Source organism: Mustela putorius, unplaced genomic scaffold (assembly GCF_011764305.1).
Source record: "Mustela putorius furo isolate JIRA1106 unplaced genomic scaffold, ASM1176430v1.1 tig00000450_pilon_pilon_pilon, whole genome shotgun sequence".
Classification (NCBI taxonomy): domain Eukaryota; kingdom Metazoa; phylum Chordata; class Mammalia; order Carnivora; family Mustelidae; genus Mustela; species Mustela putorius.
Genome location: NW_025421385.1, coordinates 22,660,666 through 22,681,881, shown reverse-complemented (window position 1 = coordinate 22,681,881; position 21,216 = coordinate 22,660,666). Strand labels below are relative to the sequence as shown.

The following is a 21,216-nucleotide window of genomic DNA, read 5'->3' as shown; positions in this document are numbered from 1 at the left end:
TATGGATTCTTAATCCACTGAGCCACCCAGTTCGCTTAGCATGAATTTCAAACAAGTGTTGTCCACATAACCATGTATCAAATTATGAGTAGAAAAAATGGGTATGAAACACCTAAGTAAAATGGGAAGGCAGTAGAGAATGAAGAGGGTAAAAAAAAAAAAGCAATAATGACTTAGACTAAAACAGAAAAATAATATTTTACAGAAAAGTTGTATTCTAGAGACCAATTATTGGCCTGTACAGAATTATGCAAATGATCACCACTCACTTTTCTTATAAACTTAAGCCACTCGATTTCCTCACTCTTCAGCGTCCTCATTGGTTGGACTAAGTCAGTGTTTCTCAAACTGCAGGTCATGTCCTATTAATGGATTGTGAAATCCATTTAATGGGTCTCTATGAACAATTTTCAAATATTAGCATAGCACTGAAAATACACAGAGAAGGTAGTCAGTGTTTTTGTGAAACTCTGTGAATACTGGATTATAATTTAAAACGTAGTCCTAAATGTTATTTAAGGAAGAAAAAGTTGGCTCATAATAAATATTCAGACAGAATGAATTTGAAAGACGTGGGGGAAAGAGAGAGAACCAGTTTAAAATAGGAATACTCCTGGGATGCCTGGGCAGCTGCCTTCGACTCAGGTCATGATCCCAGCATCCTTGCTCAGCAGGGAGCCTGCTTCTCCCTCTGCCTTCGCCTGCCACTCTGTCTGCCTGTGCTCACTCAATCTGACAAATAAATAAAATCTTAAAAAAAAAAAAATCAATTCAGTCACCTCTGTAATGTCCCTTTAAAATAAAATAAAATAAAATAGGAATACTCCCCAATCCCCTATATGGCTTGTGACAACCCATTGCTTATCCTGGTAATGCTACAAATCTGTTTTATATATTTTACAGATAGAAGTCCCATTTAATACCATTACATTTCCTGGTCTATAGAATACTCTTTTCAAACACTGAGCAGGGGCGCCTGGGTGGCTCAGTGGGTTAAGCCGCTGCCTTCGGCTCAGGTCATGATCTCAGGATCCTGGGATCGAGTCCCGCATCGGGCTCTCTGCTCAGCGGGGAGCCTGCTTCCCTCTCTCTCTCTCTGCCTGCCTCTCTGACTACTTGTGATTTCTCACTGTCAAATAAATAAATAAAATCTTTAAAAAAAAAAAAAAAACACTGAGCAACCTGTATTAGAGAAATTTCACTTCTCTAATGTGGGCACAAATAAATGTATTCAACATGAATCCCTTAACGAATGGCCTCATTATTCCTCATCCATTGTTGCTGTTGCTGTCTAGTCACTGCCTCTGTGTGGAATCTAACCAAGTATGGGTCTATGGTTAGGAAACAAATTTGTTCTGTTTTTTTTTATTTTTTTTTTATTTTTATTTTTTTAAAGATTTTATTTATTTATTTGACAGAGAGAAATCACAAGTAGATGGAGAGGCAGGAAGAGAGAGAGAGAGGGAAGCAGGCTCTCCGCCGAGCAGAGAGCCCGATGCGGGACTCGATCCCAGACTCTGAGATCATGACCTGAGCCGAAGGCAGCGGCTTAACCCACTGAGCCACCCAGGCGCCCAAATTTGTTCTGTTTTAAGACAGTTTTAAAATTAATAAAGATAGGAGATTTGTGAGAAAAAGAAACTGTGCATGTCCTGAATCTGAAATGAGCAAAGATTTATCCTTGACAAACCTGAGCATCAACATTCAACACAAAGAAAAAATTAAAAATCTGATATCTTACCAATGTGGCACTTTTTAAAAATCATGTCATTTTACTTAGCATTAGACCTGATAGAATAATTTTACATGAGTGAGCAGATGGAATAGATAATAAATATCTTACCTGAAAAATAGCTTCATTAAATAAAGTACTACTAAGGGGTTACATTTCTGTGACTTTTGATATCCTCCTCAATGTATTTCTTGGCAGCCATATCAGCTCTGAATTATGGTGAGAACAGAGGAAGAAGTGCCGTGGGGAGGTAAACATTGGAACTCTGTTCATTACAATGGGACTCTACCCACTTGGCAAAAGTTTATTCACTACAAATTACTGAAGTTGCTTAAACAAAGAGATCTTAGTCTTTAGGAAAGGAGGTTGGTCAGGTGAACAGGCCCTCTAGTCAGAGCTAAAATAATAAACTTTTGACCTAATTTTACATAGCCAGATGAAGTAAATTTTAGGATAACTTCAGAAAAACATTGGAAGGGATTTTTTGGTTAGTGTTCTTTAAAGTTAAATGGACATTGACTTGTATTTCTTAGAAAAATCTATTACTGAACTGGTACAGAATGTGAATCATTTCTTGTCTGAAGTAAAAGATTGATGTTTACAGGGCAGTTGTCCAGAATCATCTTGCTGAACTAGAAAGTATTTCACTTCTCTTCACTGTAGGTCCTTTTAACTTTACAAATGTGTTATTTAAAACATAAATCATATTGGTACACTGGAAGCCCATTTTAAATGAAATTGAAAAACACTCCTGAGGATTCCATGGAATATTTATGGTTTTATAGTTTATAATTTCTAGCAAAAGAAAAATGTTTAATACCTTAAAAATATTTTCAGAAATAGCCAAATCTAAAATATGTAATGCCTATGAAAGAACAGTGCTACTAATATCTTAACTATTGAATGCTTGAACACAACATAAAAAGGATTATCTTCTGCTTTCCCAAAAATAAACTACAAATTTGAAGCTAAGAAATTCAGTACCAGAGTTAAAAGAAATTATTTCCAAGTTCAGAATTGCTTTTAATCTCTAAAGTAACAGGTATTTTAAAAACTTATTCTATGATTTTATGTATATAACTTCTCTGTTCGATAAACTTGGAAGAATTTGTATCTGTTATCTTATACCTTGATTCTCTCTGGTATGATTTAAATGCTAGGCCCCTATGCCACATTTTCAGATAGGGTATTTTCTTTTTGTTCATTTACAGTATACGTCTCAAGTAGATGGAGGGCTGTGTGACTTTGATATTTGTGTAGGACATTTGCCTGTGATTTCAAAATTCTCAGAGCCACTTCAGAACATTCCTAGGAATGTTCCGCACAAAATAGCATTTCTCTTAACCAATCTATTAAAATGCTGTTGAGTCAAGCTACCATGTACTGAAATAAAACTTAAACTACTTAGAGACCAAAGCATTTAGAAAAGAGGAGTTTATATGCAAAGAAAATCTGCAAAGGAATCAAGCTTTAGAAAGACAGCCTTAATTAAAAGTATGATATACATTTAAAGGAAAAAAGCAACCTACAAACTTATCAAGGTCACCAAGTTTGCATTTAATCTCTTCATATCCAAAAAGGTCATCACATATCTTCAGACATCAATGTTTCCAAAATCGGGGCTATAGTTGTTTTCATTAGAGAATAACTTACAGGAAAGACTCAAGAGTTCATTTATTTGAGGAGCAAGTACCAGACAGGGTTAACTTGTTTGCTGATGTTACTTTATCTCAGGGTTTCAAAGTGTGTTTGCAGGGAATCCCCAAGATCACCTTTGTATTCAGTGATTCACTAACAGGACACTCAGAACTTAGAAAAGCTGTTATACTCACAGTTAAGGTTTATTAGAGCAAAAGGATACAGACTTTAAAAAGCAACTGAAAAAGGGACACAAGGCCAAGTCCAGCAAAAACCAGGCAGGAGCTGCCAGTTGTCCTCTTCCAGTGAAGTCATGCAGACAGCGCTTCATTCTCCTGGCAATGATGCGTGATGATACGCTTGCTGTACCGCCAAGCAGGGAAGCTCCTCCGAGCCTCTGGGTCCAGGTTTTTCCCTGTGGGCTGATCACACAAGTGCACAGCTGACTGCCCAAATGGCTGACCTTCAGTCTCCAGCCCCTCTGCGGATCAAGCTGATACTGTATGGCCCAAGGCCGTGGTGGATCATAAGTCACATTGTCACCATAGACTACCTGGTCAGGCCTCAGGCCCTTAGGTAAACAAAAACATTATCAGACAGGATATTCCAAGGGTGGAGAGGTCATCGCTTAGGAGCTGAGTAAAGACCAAACCTTTCTTTGGAATGTGAAAGGTTTGCACAACTTGAGCAGTCTGTGTTGACCCCTTACTGTATAGTGTTACTTCGTTTTGTTTTCTGACTCTGGAATGTGATGCGCATTGCTTCCCCATCTGGTTAGATGTAAATCTTGCCTCCAGATTTCCTTTTAAGCCCGGCTTTGACTGCATAAATTTGCCTAGTGATTTCACGGTGCAGTATTATTACTTTGATGGTTTATTTGGTCAGTTTTATTATATGAATGTGATAAAGGGTGATGCTTAAGCACAGAGACCTCTTTATAATCTGTTTAGTGAAACTAAACAGAGCATGTGATACTAAAACTTAGGGGTTAACTTTCAAGGCTTTGTAAAGACTTTAAGGTTGTCATTGGTTTATGTTTAAGATATTGCTCTTAGGCTCATATACCAAGATCAGGAACCAAGAGCCATTCAGTTCACCTCTGTTAAGTTACTTGGACCTTGTTGCTTAGCAATGGGCTTGCCATACCTAATTCAATTAGGTTTAAGGCATAGCCACAGACTCAAAAGCAATTTTTAAATTACTGTTTGATAGGAAGGAGAATAGATCTTTATTGAACTTACTCAAAATAGCTACATGGCTGTCAAAAGTCAAGGAAACTTAATAAAGGCATTTTGTGTAATATTTAACCATTTTTACTATTTTGTGGTACACATTTATGTCATTTTCTCTAGTATCACTATTTTTATGTTTTCTTGGCAATATATTACTTATAAATTATATCAAGAATTTTCAAAGAATTTTTTTTCTGGAATTCCAAAGGGTCAGTTGGAACATACCATTGAAAGAATGTTTATACCAGTTTATGTAGTGTAGCCAATAGATAGTTCAAAATAAAGAAGATGTCCATTAGAAATAAAGCATTAACCATAATTAACTCATTTCATCCTAGGTAATTATTTCTTGTTTTTCTGATTTCGGGTGGAGCACTCTTTCACAAAGTCATTTGCTTCTGGATTTAAAGAATCCTAGAAATCCTGACTCTTATCTTTTGGTAGGCTGACAGGTATCTTTTTGTCATGCTGACATCAGTTTATATTGAAAAATCTGTTATCCATGAGCCTACACCCTATAGAGTCAACAATTATGAGTGTGGTGAAAGTCTACTGAGGCTTTCGTTCTTCTCATGTTTCCTCCAGAAGATTCAGTTTTTGCTCTGTAGCTTATCACGGGGACTTCAGGCAAATGTAAGAAAAAAGCAGAAAGTATCTGTGGATGATAAGACACAATGGCTTAGGTTAATGTGTAAAGCCCTAACAATACTAGAATAGTGGGGGGTGGAATTGTTTTTTTTCTGAAGTAACACATATCCCTTTGCAAGATTTTAGTCAATGATTATCCTGAGAGGAAAAATACTTTTATAGACAGAGTAGGCATTAAATTTCATTTAATTAATGTCATAAAATATTTTAGGATTGTCAGCTGCAAACAAATTTTTTTTTAAAAAATCAATTTTTAAAAAACAGTTACTGTACCAATCTTTGTATATGGATAGGTGTATGCTTCTGTCCAACCTGAACGTTAGACAGTTGGTAAAAATATCTTTACATTTATAGTAATACATTTTCCTTAAATGTAATTAACTTGGGTTAAACTCCTCTTACTATTGTATAAGTTTTTTTCATATTTAGGAGGGGATAAGCTGGATGATTTTTACGGTAGCTTTGAGCTAATAAAAAATCTGCAGTATACCAACCAAACATATCTAATTATTTTTAGTATTCCTCCTTTCATAGGATAAATTAGCAAAACTTTGGGGCTTCTAGCAACTGTTTGGGAAACCCCAAAGAAAATTATTATGTAAAAGACGTAGTAATAGTTTATTATTCTGAATTTGGGAAATGCCATATCAAAAAAGTTATCAGGGTGTGCCTGGGTGGTTCAGTGGGTTAAAGCCTCTGCCTTTGGCTCAGATCATGATCTCAGAGTCCTGGGATCCAGATCCGAGGCCGGCTCTCTGCTCAAAGGGGAGCCTGCTTCCTCCTCTCTCTCTGCCTGCCTCTTTGCCTACTTGTGATCTCTGTCAAATAAATAAAAATATTAAAAAAAAAGTTATCAGAGGAGAAAACATGAGTAAGTGACTATAGAAAAAAGGTTACAGGCAATATTTAAAATAAAGTTAGCATCAAGTAATGATACTAGAAACGTTTTCAGAGGTAAAGGACTTTGTTTAAGAAATAGTTCAAGGAAAAAAAAGAAATAGTTCAAGGGTATGACAAAAGCACAAAATGTTGGGCTCTCAAGAGTGATAATATATAATAATTATATATATAAATATTTATATATTATAAATATAAATAATATAATTTGATAATATAAGAAAACCCTGCTATTTTTAGGCACTAAGTACCTCTTAATTGTTTTTTGTTTAGAGTAAACATTTACTTATGGATTTGTCAATTTAACAGAAAATCCAGATTCTAGTTTTACTCTTTGGGGATGCCATCCATATTTTATACAGTAGGATTCACAAGTCCTTTTTTCCATCCTATGAATAAATTCATTTTTATCTAGCTAACTTTATAAAATAAGTTCATACATTTTTATGCTTCTTTTGAATTGATTATTCGTGAATATTAAAAACCAAGACAAAGTCCATTTCCCTTCATACCTTCTACAACCTGTTGTATATATACCCTCAAATTTGGCTTTAATATTTTCTGTCACATTCTGGCATAAGCAGACAATTTGACTTTAAGACAAAATCAATCTTTTCCCATGATAGACAAATAAAAATTTATTACTTTGGATTTATACCTCTTGACAGATTCACAAACATTATTTTACATTTCTTTCAAAAAAGAACATGTATACCAACATATCTTAATTTTTCATATGTATCTTTTCAACCTATTAATTAATGGTCATTTACAATGTATAAAAACAAAAGGCAAATCTATGTAAAGACTGTGGTTGTTGAACCCAGTATTTATTTTGTTCTCTACAAATGAGTTTCTTAGATATAATTTATATCCAAAGATTATTAATTAAATGAGTAATTCAGTTTAAGATTAGTTTAGGAATTAGAAAAATATCTATAAAGTTCAATTATTTAGGCTTTCCATGAGAAAACAAACCCATCTTGCATAAGTTAGAATAGTATACTAACATTTTAATTCACCCTGTAATTAAATCAGGAAGAAGACATATGGTTGTTTTAATACAGCATTATTAAACCAATCTAATTTGTCCAAGGATTCCTTTTAATTAGGAATATGATTACTTAAACTTTTCTATTTTTCATATTTTTCTATTTCCTAAATATTTAGGAACTCTTCAAGTTTTGTTTAAGAATACTAAAGTTTCCTTTCTGTTTTTCTCTTTGCTATCAAATTGCATTTCATTACTTACTTTGTCAACTTGTAAATAAGGCTATTTTTATGGTAATTTTCCAGTCAGATTGTAGCTTGAGCTAGAAGCACAGCTTTAGATTTATTAACTCCTTACTTTGGGGCATCAAACTCTTTCTCACATCTTTACCTGGCTCATTATTTATGCTTTTCTATTTTCTTTTGAAAGACGAGAGAGTAAAAGTTATGTACCCAGACTTTATAGATTTCTTGCAAAGACCGTGAAGCTGTAGGAGAGTCAAGAAGCAATCATTCTCATTCCATCACAAATTCAGGCTTAATTGAATGGTTGTACCATTCAAGCAAAACTTTCTCTAGTCTCTACCCTTTGTCCTAAAACTAGGTGGAAACAATTTCAAATTTTATTCATTATGTATATTTTGTTCTCTCTGAATTTGTCTGTTGGAATTAGATATCCTTACATAGTGTGTTCAAATGACAGCTTTTATGGCCCATTAATCTCTAATAGTGTCCCAAGGGACAGCAGAAGTTGCTGTCAGAGAAGTTTATAATTGTAAATAAATAGACTATTATAAAAAGCTATGCCTTTCTTTTTGAGGAGGAAAGTCTTTTTTAAATGACACTAAAAGAACCATCAACTTTGGTTTTATAACATTAGCCACAGATGGAACAAATGTAGTCAAAGTACACAAAACTGGCTGATGGTGGCAGCTCCAGATCTCCAATAGCTGCTCTCCTCTCCAGAGGGCACAAAAATATGTTTATCTTGATTTGAGTCAGAGTGGCACACAGCATAAAAGACAACACAGAGAGTTTCACCAATAGTAAGGCAGCAATAAAATAAATCAGTACTGTATTGAGTGATACGAACAACTTTCCAACCTCCTGGTGAAACTAAATCCAGGTCTCAAGACCCAGAGGCAAAGAAAGAGATCATCTAAATGACAGGAGCTAACGGAATCCTCAAGACAAACATAAAATACAATCAAATACGTGTCACTTGTTACCTCAAAAGACCATACAGGCCATTAAAAACTACATTATCAACACGGCTGCTGCCAAAGGAGAAATAAGGGTGTGTACATATCAGAACCAGCATGAAAACCAGAATTAACCGGGACACAAAACCCAAACAAATGGTCATAAAAAGAAATAGAATCAACTAGATTAAAACCCTATTTCCCACAAGAGATTCACCCTAAGACTGGGAAAAGTTATACCTCAAAGAGCCCTGAGTTGCAGTTTACTCAGCTCCAACTACTCAATACATCTCTGGTAGATAAATACATAAAATCTTGGTAATCGTCAAAGAAATACTCAGAGACACAGCATCTAGTAACGAAAAGTTTACTCTCAAGAAAGGTTTATAAGAAACTCCCAGGTTTTAAAATGTCTGGTTCACTAAATAAAAGAATACAAGAATGGAGGAACACAAAAGAACCAACATGACTAGCTCATAGTTAGTCTGCTCATGGAAGAAAAGATATAAATTGTCTTACAGGGTTGTCATAGCTACAAAGGTTATTATGAATTTTCAGCTATCATCATTGCAAAAACTGATAAAATTGCTTTTATGAGGGAGTCAGTACTTATAAACAAAACTTGAGGGATTCTTTTATCTTGGGAAAGCAAACTAGACACAGTGACTCTGTTTTTGTTTACTTATTTCTCTGTGCAAGTTGTTTTATTCTCTGATTATGATGTATATACACCCTGATGCAGCGGAGCGACATGTCAGTTTTGCTGCCACACATGCTACTTTTGGTCCTTGGTGGTTGAAAACCCTTTCACAAATACTGAATTATTATAGCTTAAGGGAAAAAAACTAATAATACAGAGGAAAAGGCCAAGTTTAAGAGAGGTACTTTGGAGAATGGATTCTTTTTTAAAGAAATTGTCTTATCTTTGTGGACAAGCTACTAAAAACTTTGGATTAATGAGATTGTAATACGAATGACTAACACAAATCATAAAAACTTGATTTTGACTGAGAAAAAAGGCTAGAGAGAAATGGTAGAACAAAATGAAATTTGCCCTGCCTTTCAGTGAGAAGTTAATTTGAATTCAAAAGCTGACTTTGTCAGACTCAAGGAAAAATATAGACAGAATTCCATACTTCAAGGATTTGGATACTGCTAAGAGGACTGAGGTTCATTTAGCCCATATCGCTTTGATGAGCCTCTTCCAAACAGCAAGACAGGTTGGTTTTTCCCAGAGCCCTGTTTAGATCAGCTTTGCTCAAAATGGGACTGTGATTCAAAAGTGGATACTGACATTGATTAATAGTGAGCTCGGACCAGCAGTTTGTTTTTAATGAAACAGAATAGAAAATAGATTATCTGTGGTACCCCTAAAGTAAGTATTGAGACTTCTACTTTAGGTAGGATTTAGTAGAAAGACTAGGCTCCCACTGAAACAAATAAATTACAAAGTTGAATGTTTAAAGTTGTTGGAAAATTGTGGGCAGAGCGAAGCCTAGAAGAACTAAATTTCTAGAGAAGGAAAAGCTCTCCTGGTGAGCTACAATCCCTGGCTCTTTTATTCCTTGGATCATTTACCAATTCTGGTCATATTGACTCTGTTTTTGGCATAGGTACTCTACTGGGCCAAAGAAGAAGCCAGGTGAGTTTTTGAAGCCAATAGGTCCAGGCATGCCAGATTTGACTCTAAAGAAGCCTGAAACATACCCTGGATATTTGCTGAAAGTTGAAGTATAAAAGAGCCTGGAGAGCTGGTCCAGAAAGGCAGAATAAAATCTTCAATTTTATGATGCTTAGGAGACAAATTCCTTTTAGAGAGAGGGGCGGCACCAACCATACGACAGGGCTTTCCCTCAAGTTTTTGCCAGATACTGAACTTGATGTTGTGAGAGACTAAGCTCAAAACTTTTGAAGGACAGAGTTTCAGGGATGAGGACAAAGAGAAAAGCCAAACTATCAATCAAAAACTGCAGAAGGCCACACTCAAGAAGGAAACTGGATTGGAAAGGTAAGGTCTTTCCAGAAAGCTTGGAGACAGAATCTCAAAAGAGACAGAAAGCCAGCATGAACACTTGGCCAGGCTCTCTCTCAAGACATCTGCCACATTTTGAAGCTGCATGAGGTAGGAAACTAATGAGCTAAACTTTAAGCCTCTAAAGGGCAGAACTGATTCTCTCATAGTTTTTAAAAGCTGAAGGAGAGAGACCTGCTAAACTATCAATCAAAAGTCCAGGTTGATTTATAGCTGCAGTGTCCACAATAGCCAAACTATGAAAAGATCCTAGATGTCCATCAGCAGATGGATGTATAAAGAAGATGTGGTATACACGCATGCGCGAGCATGCACGCGCGTGCGCGCGCACACACACACACACACACACACACACGCGGGAATATTATGCAGCCATCAAAAATGAAATCTTGCCATTTGCAACGATGTGAATGGAACTAGAGGCTATTATGCTAAGTGAAATAAGTCAATCAGAGAAGGACAATTATTATATGGTCTCACTGATATGAAGAATTTGAGAAACAAGAAAGACAATCATAGGGTAAGGGAGGGAAAATGAAACAAGATGAAACCAGAGAGGGAGACAAATCATAAGAGACTCTTAATCTCAGGAAACAAAATGAGGGTTGCTGGAGGGGAGGGAAGTAGAGGGGTAGGATGGGTGGCTGGTGGACATTGGGAAGCGTTATGTGCTATGGTGAGTGCTGTGAGTTGTGTAAGACTGATGAATCACAGACCGGTACCCCTGAAACAAATAATACATTATATACTTAAAAACAAAAAGTCCAAGTGAGCCACCTCTGAAGAAAAAGGACAAAGGAGAGGTAAACTAAGTCTAACTAAAACCAGAATGCAGCCCTGATCCAATTCAATTCCTAATGGGCTTAAGATGATCAGTCCTTTAAATTATGCATCTAACAGAAGAAAGGGAGAAAGTTTACAGGGGGAAATAATATCAGTATTAGTCCAGTTGGTTCTTTTATTATTATTATTTTTTAAGATTGATTTTAGAGAGAGAGAGCATGGGGTGGGGTCATGGGCAGAGTGAGCAGATGCCTCACTGAGCATGGAGCCTGATGCAAGACTTGATCTCACAGCCCTGAGATATATGTATGCATATATATGCACAAGGAAAAAGGGAAAGATGGACAAATTGGATAAAATGATGGACAATTTTTGCAGATTTGGAACCTATAAAAATAATGTACATTATGTAATTTAAAAATACAACAGCTAAAATTGAGAATTCACTGGATAGTTTTTTTTTTAATAGCTTAGACTGAGCAAAAAATACAGTTAGTGAACTTAAGGACGGATAAATAGAAAATATCCAGAAATGAGACACAGAGACAAAAAGAACAGGATGAATAAAACTGAATAAAAGAGACATGTGGATGGGACACCTGGGTGGCTCAGTTGGTTAAGCAGCTGCCTTTGACTCCGGTATTGATCCCAGCATCCTGGGATCGAGTCCCACATCAGGCTCCTTGCTCGGCAGGGAGCCTGCTTCTCCCTCTGCCTCTGCCTGCCACTCTGTCTGCTTGTGCTCACTCTCGCTCCTCTCTCTTTGACAAATAAATAAATAAAATCTTTAAAAAAAGAGAGAGAGAGACATTTGGAATATAGCTAAATAACCAAATGTATGTTTAATTAAGAGTCCCAGAAGGTAAGAATGAAAGAGAGTGGGGCAGAGCAATATTTCAAGAGATAAAATCAAGAAATTTCCAAAATTGATGACTCACATCTGCCCCAACATTAAAGGTCAGTGAACCCCAGTACACAGCAAGGATATATACAAAGGAAGCCACAATTAAGCACATTATGGTTGAAACGCTGAAAGGCAAAGATAAAATCTTGAAAGCAGCAAGAGAAAAATAAGTCACATCTACTTTCTACAAAAGGAACAGCAAGATAATTTATTTTCTGACAAATTATGGAAGCCAAAAAGAATAAAAAGACATTTAAAGTGTTAAAAGAAAAAAAAATCAGTTTATACCTAATTAAAATATCCTTAAGAAATCATGATAAAATAAAAATTTATTCAAACAAATAAAAACTGGGAGAATTCATCATCAACAGACCCAAAATATGAATACTATTAAAGGTAGTTCTTTAGACTAAAGGAAAATTAATTCAAAGGCCAACATGGGTCTTCAGGAAAGAAGAACAGCAGAAAAGATAAATATGTGATTAAGTTTTTAGATTTTGAATTTATTTATTTATTTATTTGACAGAGAGACAGAGAGCACAAGCAGGGGGAGCGGCAGAGGGAGAAGCAGGCTCCCTGCTGAGCAGGGAACCCGATTTGGGGCTCAGTCCCAGGACCCTAGGATTATGACCTGAGCCAAAGGCAGATGCTGAACCAACTGAGCCACCCAGGTGCCCCGTGATTAAGTTTTTAAAATTGAATTTCAAAGCAGCAAAAAAAAAAAGATGTTGTGGAGTTTATACGCAGAAGTTAAAGAAAAAATAACAGTTGTATGAATTGTAGGAGGGAGATAAATGTACATAAACCATCGTAAGGTTTTTATCCTTTGACAGTGGTTTAAAAAAAAACAAAAACAAAATCTAGAGAGGCTTCTGGGTGGCTCATTCAGTTGAACATCCAGCTCTTGGTTTCTGCTTAGGTCATGACCTCATGTGTCATGAGACAAAGCCCCATACCCAGCACTGTCCTTAGTGGGGAGTGGAGAGGGGATGCTCTCCCTCTGGTCTCCCCACACTTGTGTGTGTGCTTTTTCTCTATATATAAAATAATAAAATAAAGAAATCTTTTAAAAATACTAGCTTAATGTAAGCTGTAATAAGCCAAGGATTCATATTAAAATCTAGAGGAATGATTATCAAAGTATAAGAGTTAACAAAGTAACAGTATAAACATCATCTGGGAATTTTTTAGAAGTAAAAATTCTCAGTCCTCCCCCAGACTTATTAAATTATAAACTTTAAAAGTAGGGCCCAGAAATCTATGTTGGAATAGTGTTCTAGGTGATTCTGATGCACACTAACATTTGAGAACCACTGCTCTGGGTAACTACCAAAAGAAAACAAACAGGTATAATTAAGAACCTAATAGAAGAGGTCAAACAGAATAATAAAAACACTTGTTTAATCCAAAGTAATGAAAGAAAGGAGGAATGGAGGAAGAACAGATAAGATAAGTAGAAATAAAAACAAAATGAATAAAATAAAATTCACAGTAAGATTGTGAACATAAACCCAACTATAACAGTAATCACATTAAATGCAAATGAACTAAATGTTCCAACTAAAAGACAAGATTTTCAGATTGGATTCAAGAAACAAAAAGGCACAGATAATTTAAAAGGATTAAAAAGACATACCATATAAACACTACCCCCCCAAATGCTTGTGTGATTGTATCACTAATACATACATTTTACTTTAAGAAATATTACTAAATGGGGGGAGACAAGATGGCGGGGAAGTAGGAGGAGGGACCGTTTCAACCTGTACCCTAAAGTGAGCTGATTACCTACCAAAGAACTCCGATCACCCATGAAATCAGCCTGAGATCACAATTATACCCCTCTGGATCTCTACAGGGGCAGAAGATGCCAGTGGGCAGGTAAAGCAGAGTGGGAATGTCGGACTGATGTTGGAAGATAAACAAAAGGGGGAGGGAGCCACCCGAGGTGACCGATGGGAAATACCCCAATCCGAGAGTGCCCTGCATCTGGGGACCAGCATTAACTTGGAGACTGGTTGAAAGCACTCAAAAAGAGCAAAGGATCGTGGGGGGAAATTACGGGAATCGGGGTGGCTAGGGACAGGGGCTTAAATCCCCGGACCCAGGGCAGCCTCCCATGGCGCTGAGCCAGAGAGAGTGCCGCGGAGAAACCAGCTCTTGGTCCCTGAGCCGCCAGCGCGCCGAGAACGCCAGGGGTCCGGCTCCTGTGAGGGGCTGCAGCCTCGCCAGAGGGCAGAACGCTGTGCCACGGGCTATCAGAGCCTGAAACGCGCATGCCCCACACTCTCCCCGGAGACAGATGCGCCAAGGCCCAGCCTGGTGCTCTCCGACCCGCGTGGTGCTATCAGAGCCTGAGATGTGCGCGCACCCCACAGCCTCCCCTGAGAGAGGTGCCTGCAAGGTGGGCACTCTTAGACCCAGAAAGACCAGACACTCCCAGCCCGGGCCAGCGGGGAAATCTCAGTGTGCGATCGCTGCTTGGAACCTCTCTGGTGGTCTGGAGCTGCCCAGACAGCCGCTGCCCTGGTTTTGGGTACAAGCAGAAGAACCTGCGTCCCCAGGGACTGTGACTCAGAACCTGCTCTGCCAGCAGCCAAGGGGGAATTTATATGGGTTCTGTGGCACCCACAGGGGAGCAGACTAAGGCTTCTCTCTGAGAGGGAGGTCAGGGTGCAGTTTGCTTTCCTCTAAACCTCGAAAAACCATCAAAAGCGGTCAAGGTGAGAGAAAAATATGTGAACAAACATAAAAACCTCCAGAGAACAAAAGCCTGAAAAAAACGGTTTCCTCAGAGCCCACCCCCTTGAGGGGGGCAGGAGGACTTAACTCAGGGAACATCATTGACTGAAAATCCACTTGGCAGTCCCCTCTCCCCGAAAACCAACCAGGAAAGAAAGAAAAAAAAAAAGACTACAAGAAAACAACCACTACTACTTCATAGGACAACTTTTATTTTTAACTCATTCCCACTATTCTGGTTCATTTTTTTAAAATATATAGATAATTTTTTAACCTAATGACCATTACAGTGAGATGTCCAGTACATCAAATTCCATAATAGCCTTATAACCTTAACTTTTTGATACATACACCTGTGTTTTTCTATTTTTTAAAATATTTTTAAAATTTTAGTTTAGTCTAGTTTATTCCTTTTTTATTTTTATTTTCTAATATTCATAGAGAGTTAAACTTCAAGGTAACCCCCTTTCCCCAATCAATGCTACCCCTATAGGTAAACCAATTTTTAATCCCCCTTTATCTTAGGAAAGGTGAGTCGTTTAACAAAGATATCAAGATACATCCATGAATAATCAAAATAACCTTCCTCGCCCACACTGAGAATTTATAACCACTCTCCCATCTTTTTCTTCTGCCAGTGTTTCTGTGTATTTGTGTTTGTCCTGATAGTATATAAATCTTATACTTGGGGTTCATTTTGATGAGGTTCTTCCTTTACTTCATATATATATATATATATATATATATATTTCTCTTGTCATATACTTTTATCAGTCTTTTTGTTTGTCTGTTTTTGTTTGTATACTTCATAAATCTTACCTTGGGGCCCATTTGGGCTGAGCCTTCTCTTTTATCTTCCCTTTCTTTCCTGTCTCTCTCTTTATCTTCTTTTTCTTTTCTTTTTTCTTTCATTCGGGTGGGGAATCTTGATTTCTCAGAAGCGTTCCAGGGTGCACTTTGACTGCACCACGGTTGATACATCCAGCTACATCCATTCAGTCATCTCTCACCAAAATGACAAGGAGGAGGAATGCCCAACGAAGAAAAATACAGCTCTTTCTGCAACAGAGCTAATGGCTATCGACATAGACAATATGTCAGAAAAGGAATTCAGGCTAACAATTATCCAGGCAATAGCTAGGTTGAAGAAAGCCGTGGATGACCAAACGGAATTGATTAGGGCAGAACTGAAAGCCACCAGGGATGATGTTCAAAATGCTCTCAATGAGTTCCAATCTAATCTAAATTCTCTAAAAGCTAGGGTAACTGAGACAGAAGATAGAATTAGCGATCTGGAGGACAAACAGAGAGAGAGGATCAGGAGGAAGCCTGGAACAAACAGCTTAGAAGCCACGAAAACAGAATCAGGGAAATAAACGATGCCATGAAACGTTCCATCAGAATTATTGGAATCCCTGAAAGGGAGGAGAAAGAAAGAATTCTAGAAGATATAGTGGAACAAGTTGTTTATGAAAATTTTCCCAATCTCACGAACGGAACCAGCGTTCATGTACTAGAGGCAGAACGGTTTCCCCCCAAGATTATAGATTCTCGAAAGTCCTCGAGACACCTAATAGTAAGAATGAAGAATTATAATTGTAGGCAGACCCTCTTGAAAGCAGCTAGGACAAAGAAGCTCCTTACGTACATAGGAAAGCCCATCAGAATAATGTCAGACCTGTCCACAGAGACCTGGCAAGCCAGAAAGGGCTGGCAAGATATATTCAGGGCACTAAATGAGAAGAATATGCAGCCAAGAATACTTTATCCAGCAAGACTGACATTCAAAATGAATGGAGAAATAAAGAGTTTCCAAGATCGGCAAGGCTTAAAAGAGTATGAGACCACCAAGCTGACACTGCAGGAAATATTAAGTGGGGGGGGGGTGTCTATAAAAGAGGAAAAATCCTAAGAATAGCATTGAACAGAAATATAGAGACAATCTACAGAAAGAAAGACTTCAAAGGTAACACGATGTCAATAAAAACGTATCTATCAATAATCACTCTCAATGTGAATGGCCTAAATGCGCCCATCAAATGACACAGGGTTGCAGATTGGATAAAATGACAGGACCCATCCATACGTTGTCTACAAGAGACCCATTTTGAACCTAAAGATACACCCAGACTGAAAGTGAAGGGATGGAGAAGCATCTTTCATGCCAATGGGCCTCAAAAGAAGGCCGGGATAGTGATTCTTATATCAGAAAATTAGATTTTAAACTAAAGACTGTAGTCAGAGATACAGAAGGACACTACATAATTCTTAAAGGGACTATCCACCAAGATGATCTAACAATTGTAAATATCTACGCCCCCAATAAGGGAGCAGCCAATTACATAAGAAAACTATTAATCAAGATAAAGAGTCATATTGATATGAATACATTAATAGTAGGAGATCTTAACACACCTCTCTCAGAAATAGACAGATCATTAAAGCAGAAAATCAATAAAAAAACAAGAGCATTGAATGACACATTGGACCAGATGGGCCTCATAGATATATACAGAACATTCCACACTAAAACAACAGAATACTCATTCTTCTCAGATGCACATGGAACCTTCTCAAGAATAGACGACATACTGGGTCACAAATCAGGACTCAACCGATACCAAAAGACTGAGATTATTCCCTGCACATTCTCAGATCACAGTGCTTTGAAACTGGAGCTCAATCACAAGGAAAAGTTTGGAAGGAACTCAAACGCCTAGAAGCTAAAGACCACCTTGATTAAGAAAGCTTGGATCAACCAGGAGATCAAAGAAGAACTTAAACAATTCATGGAAACCAATGAGAATGAAGACACTTCGGTCCAAAACATATGGGATACAGCAAAGACAGTCCTAAGGGGGAGATACATAGCCATCCAAGCCTCCCTCAAAAAAATTGAAAAATCCAGAATACACCAGCTGTCTCTACACCTTAAAGAACTGGAGAATCAACAACAAATCAAACCAACTCCACACGTAAGAAGGGAAATAATCAAGATTAGAGCAGAGATCAATGAGGTAGAAACCAGAGGTACAGTAGAACGTATCAATGAAACTAGAAGCTGGTTTTTTGAAAGAATCAATAAGATCGATAAACCACTGGCCACACTAATCCAAAAGAAAAGAGAGAAAGCCCAAATTAATAAAATTATGAATGAAAAGGGAGAGATCACAACTAACACCAAGGAAATAGAAACAATCATCAGAAGTTATTATCAACAGTTATATGCCAATAAGCTAAGCAACCTAGATGAAATGGATGCATTCCTAGAAAACTATAAACTCCCAAAATTGAACCAGGAAGAAATTGACAACCTGAATAGACCGATATCTAGTAACGAGATTGAAGCAGTGATCAAAAACCTCCCAAAAAACAAGAGCCCAGGACCTGATGGATTCCCTGGAGAATTCTACCAAACTTTCAAAGAAGAAATAACACATATTCTCCTGAAGCTGCTTCAAAAAATTGAAGCAGATGGAAAACTTCCAGACTCTTTTTATGAAGCCAGCATTACCCTGATCCCCAAACCAGGCAAAGACCCTACCAAAAAGGAGAATTTCAGACCAATATCACTGATGAATATGGATGCTAAGATTCTCAACAAGATCCTAGCAAACAGGATCCAACAGCACATTAAAAAGATTATCCACCATGACCAGGTGGGATTCATCCCTGGGTTACAAGGATGGTTCAACATTTGCAAAACAATCAATGTGATAGAACAAATCAATAAGAGAAGAGAGAAGAACCACATGGTCCTCTCAGTTGATGCAGAAAAAGCATTTGACAAAATCCAGCATCCGTTCCTGATTAAAATGCTTCAAAGTATAGGGATAGAGGGAACATTCCTGAACTTCATAAAATCTATCTATGAAAGACCCACAGCAAATATCATCCTCAATAGGAAAAAGCTCACAGCCTTCCCGTTGAGATCAGGAACACGACAAGGATGCCCACTCTCACCACTCTTGTTCAACATAGTATTAGAAGTCCTAGCAACAGCAATCAGACAACAAAGAGAAATAAAAGGTATCCAAATGGACAATGAAGAAGTCAAACTCTCTCTCTTCGCAGATGACATGATTCTTTATATGGAAAACCCAAAAGACTCCACCCCCAAACTACTAGAACTCATACAGCAATTCAGTAACGTGGCAGGATACAAAGTCAATGCACAGAAATCAGTGGCTTTCTTATACACTAATAATGAAAATACAGAAAGGGAAATTAGAGAGTCAGTTCCATTTACTATAGCACCAAGAACCATACGATACCTGGGAATAAACCTAACCAAAGAGGTAAAGGATCTGTACTCGAGGAACTACAGAACACTCATGAAAGAAATTGAAGAAGACACAAAAAGATGGAAGACCATTCCATGCTCTTGGATCGGAAGAATAAACATTGTTAAAATGTCTGTACTGCCTAGAGAAATATATACTTTTAATGCCATTCCGATCAAAATTCCACTGGTATTTTTCAAAGAGCTGGAGCAAATAATCCTAAAATTTGTAAGGAATCAGAAGAGACACTGAATCGTTAAGGAAATGTTGAAAAACAAAAATAAAACTGGCGGCATCACGCTACATGATTTCAAGCTTTACTACAAAGCTGTGATCACCAAAACAGCATGGTACTGGCATAAAAACAGACACATAGGCCAGTGGAACAGAGTAGAGAGCCCAGATATGGATCCTCAACTCTATGGTCAAATAATCTTCGACAAAACAGGAAAAAATATACAGTGGAAAAAAGACAGTCTTTTCAATAAATGGTGCTGGGAAAACTGGACAGCTATATGTAGAAGAATGAAACTCGACCATTCTCTTACACCATACACAAAAATAAACTTGAAATGGATAAAAGAACTCAACCTGAGACAGGAATCCATCAGAATCCTAGAGGAGAACATAGGCAGTAACCTCTTTGATATCAGCCACAGCAACTTCTTTCAAGATATATCTCCAAAGGCAAAGGAAACAAAAGCAAAAATGAACTTTAGGGACTTCATCAAGATCAAAAGCTTCTGCAAAGCAAATGAAACAGTCAACAAAACAAAGAGGCAACCCACGGAATGGGAGAAGATATTTACAAATGACAGTACAGACAGAAGGTTGATATCCAGGATCTATAAAGAACTTCTCAAACTCAACACACACAAAATAGATAATCATATCAAAAAATGGGCAGAATATATGAACAGACACTTCTCCAATGAAGACATACAAATGGCTATCAGACACATGAAAAAATGTTCATCATCGCTAGCCATCAGGGAGATTCAAATTAAAACCACATTGAGGGACGCCTGGTGGCTCAGTTGGTTAAGCAGCTGCCTTCGGCTCAGGTCATGATCCCAGCATTCTGGGATTGAGTCCCACATTGGGCTCCTTGAGGAAGCCTGCTTCTCCCTCTGCCTCTGCCTGGAACTCTGTCTGCCTCTGCTCACTCTCTCTGACAAAAAAAAAAAAAAAAAAAAAAAAAGTTAAAAAAAATAAAAAATAAAACCACATTGAGATACCACCTTACACTAGCTAGAATGGCCAAAATTAGCAAGATAGGAAACAACATGTGTTGGAGAGGATGCAGAGAAAGGGGAACCCTCTTATACTGTTGGTGGGAATGCAAGTTGGTGCAGCCACTTTGGAGAACAACGTGGAGATTCCTCCATGAATTAAAAATAGAGCTTCTCTAGGGCCCTGCAATTGCACTACTGGGTATTTACCCCAAAGATACAGATGTAGTGAAAAGAAGGGCCATCTGTACTCCAATGTTCATAGCAGCAATGACCACGGACGCCAAACTGTGGAAAGAACCAAGATGTCCTTCAACAGACGAATGGATAAGGAAGATGTGGTCCATATACACTATGGAGTATTATGCCTCCATCAGAAAGGATGAACCCTGAAAACATGTGAGGGGCCCCTGGGTGGCTCAGTTGGTTAAGTGTCTGACTCTTTGTTTCAGCTCAGGTTATGATCAAATGGCTCGTGGGATTAAGTCCCAAAATCACTTTGATTGGTGGGCTTAATCCAGTTACATTTATTATAATTACTGATATATTTGAATTTATTTCTACCATACTTCTTTTTCATTTTCTCCTTTTTTTTCTGATTTCTTTTTTTTTCTGTGCTATTCCTATCAGTTTATTTCTTTTATGTTCAGTTAGCCACTTTATAGTACATAATTAGTTTTTGATGTAGTGTTCGATGACTCATTAGTTAAGTATAACACCCAGTGCTCATTACAGCATGTGCCCTCCTCAATACCCATTGTTTCTTGGGGTCCATAGTCTCTCATGGTTCATCTCCCTCACTGATTTCTCCCCCTTTGGATTTCTCTCCCTTCCCCTATGGTCCTCCTTGCTATTGCTTATATTCCACATATGAGTAAAACCATATGATAATTGCCTTTCT

At 37.6% G+C, this 21,216-nt stretch overlaps 1 protein-coding gene across 5 annotated transcripts in view; it reads left to right on the top strand.

Moving 5' to 3' along the window:
* LOC101686176 overlaps positions 1–21,216 on the top strand; it is a 206,216-nt gene that overhangs the window by 4,716 nt on the left and 180,284 nt on the right. For all 5 annotated transcript variants that reach the window (XR_006606817.1, XR_006606816.1, XR_006606819.1 and 2 more), the window contains exon 2: positions 9,953–10,347. The gene's annotated coding sequence lies outside the window, so the exon portion shown is untranslated. The remainder of the gene's footprint in view (positions 1–9,952; positions 10,348–21,216) is intronic.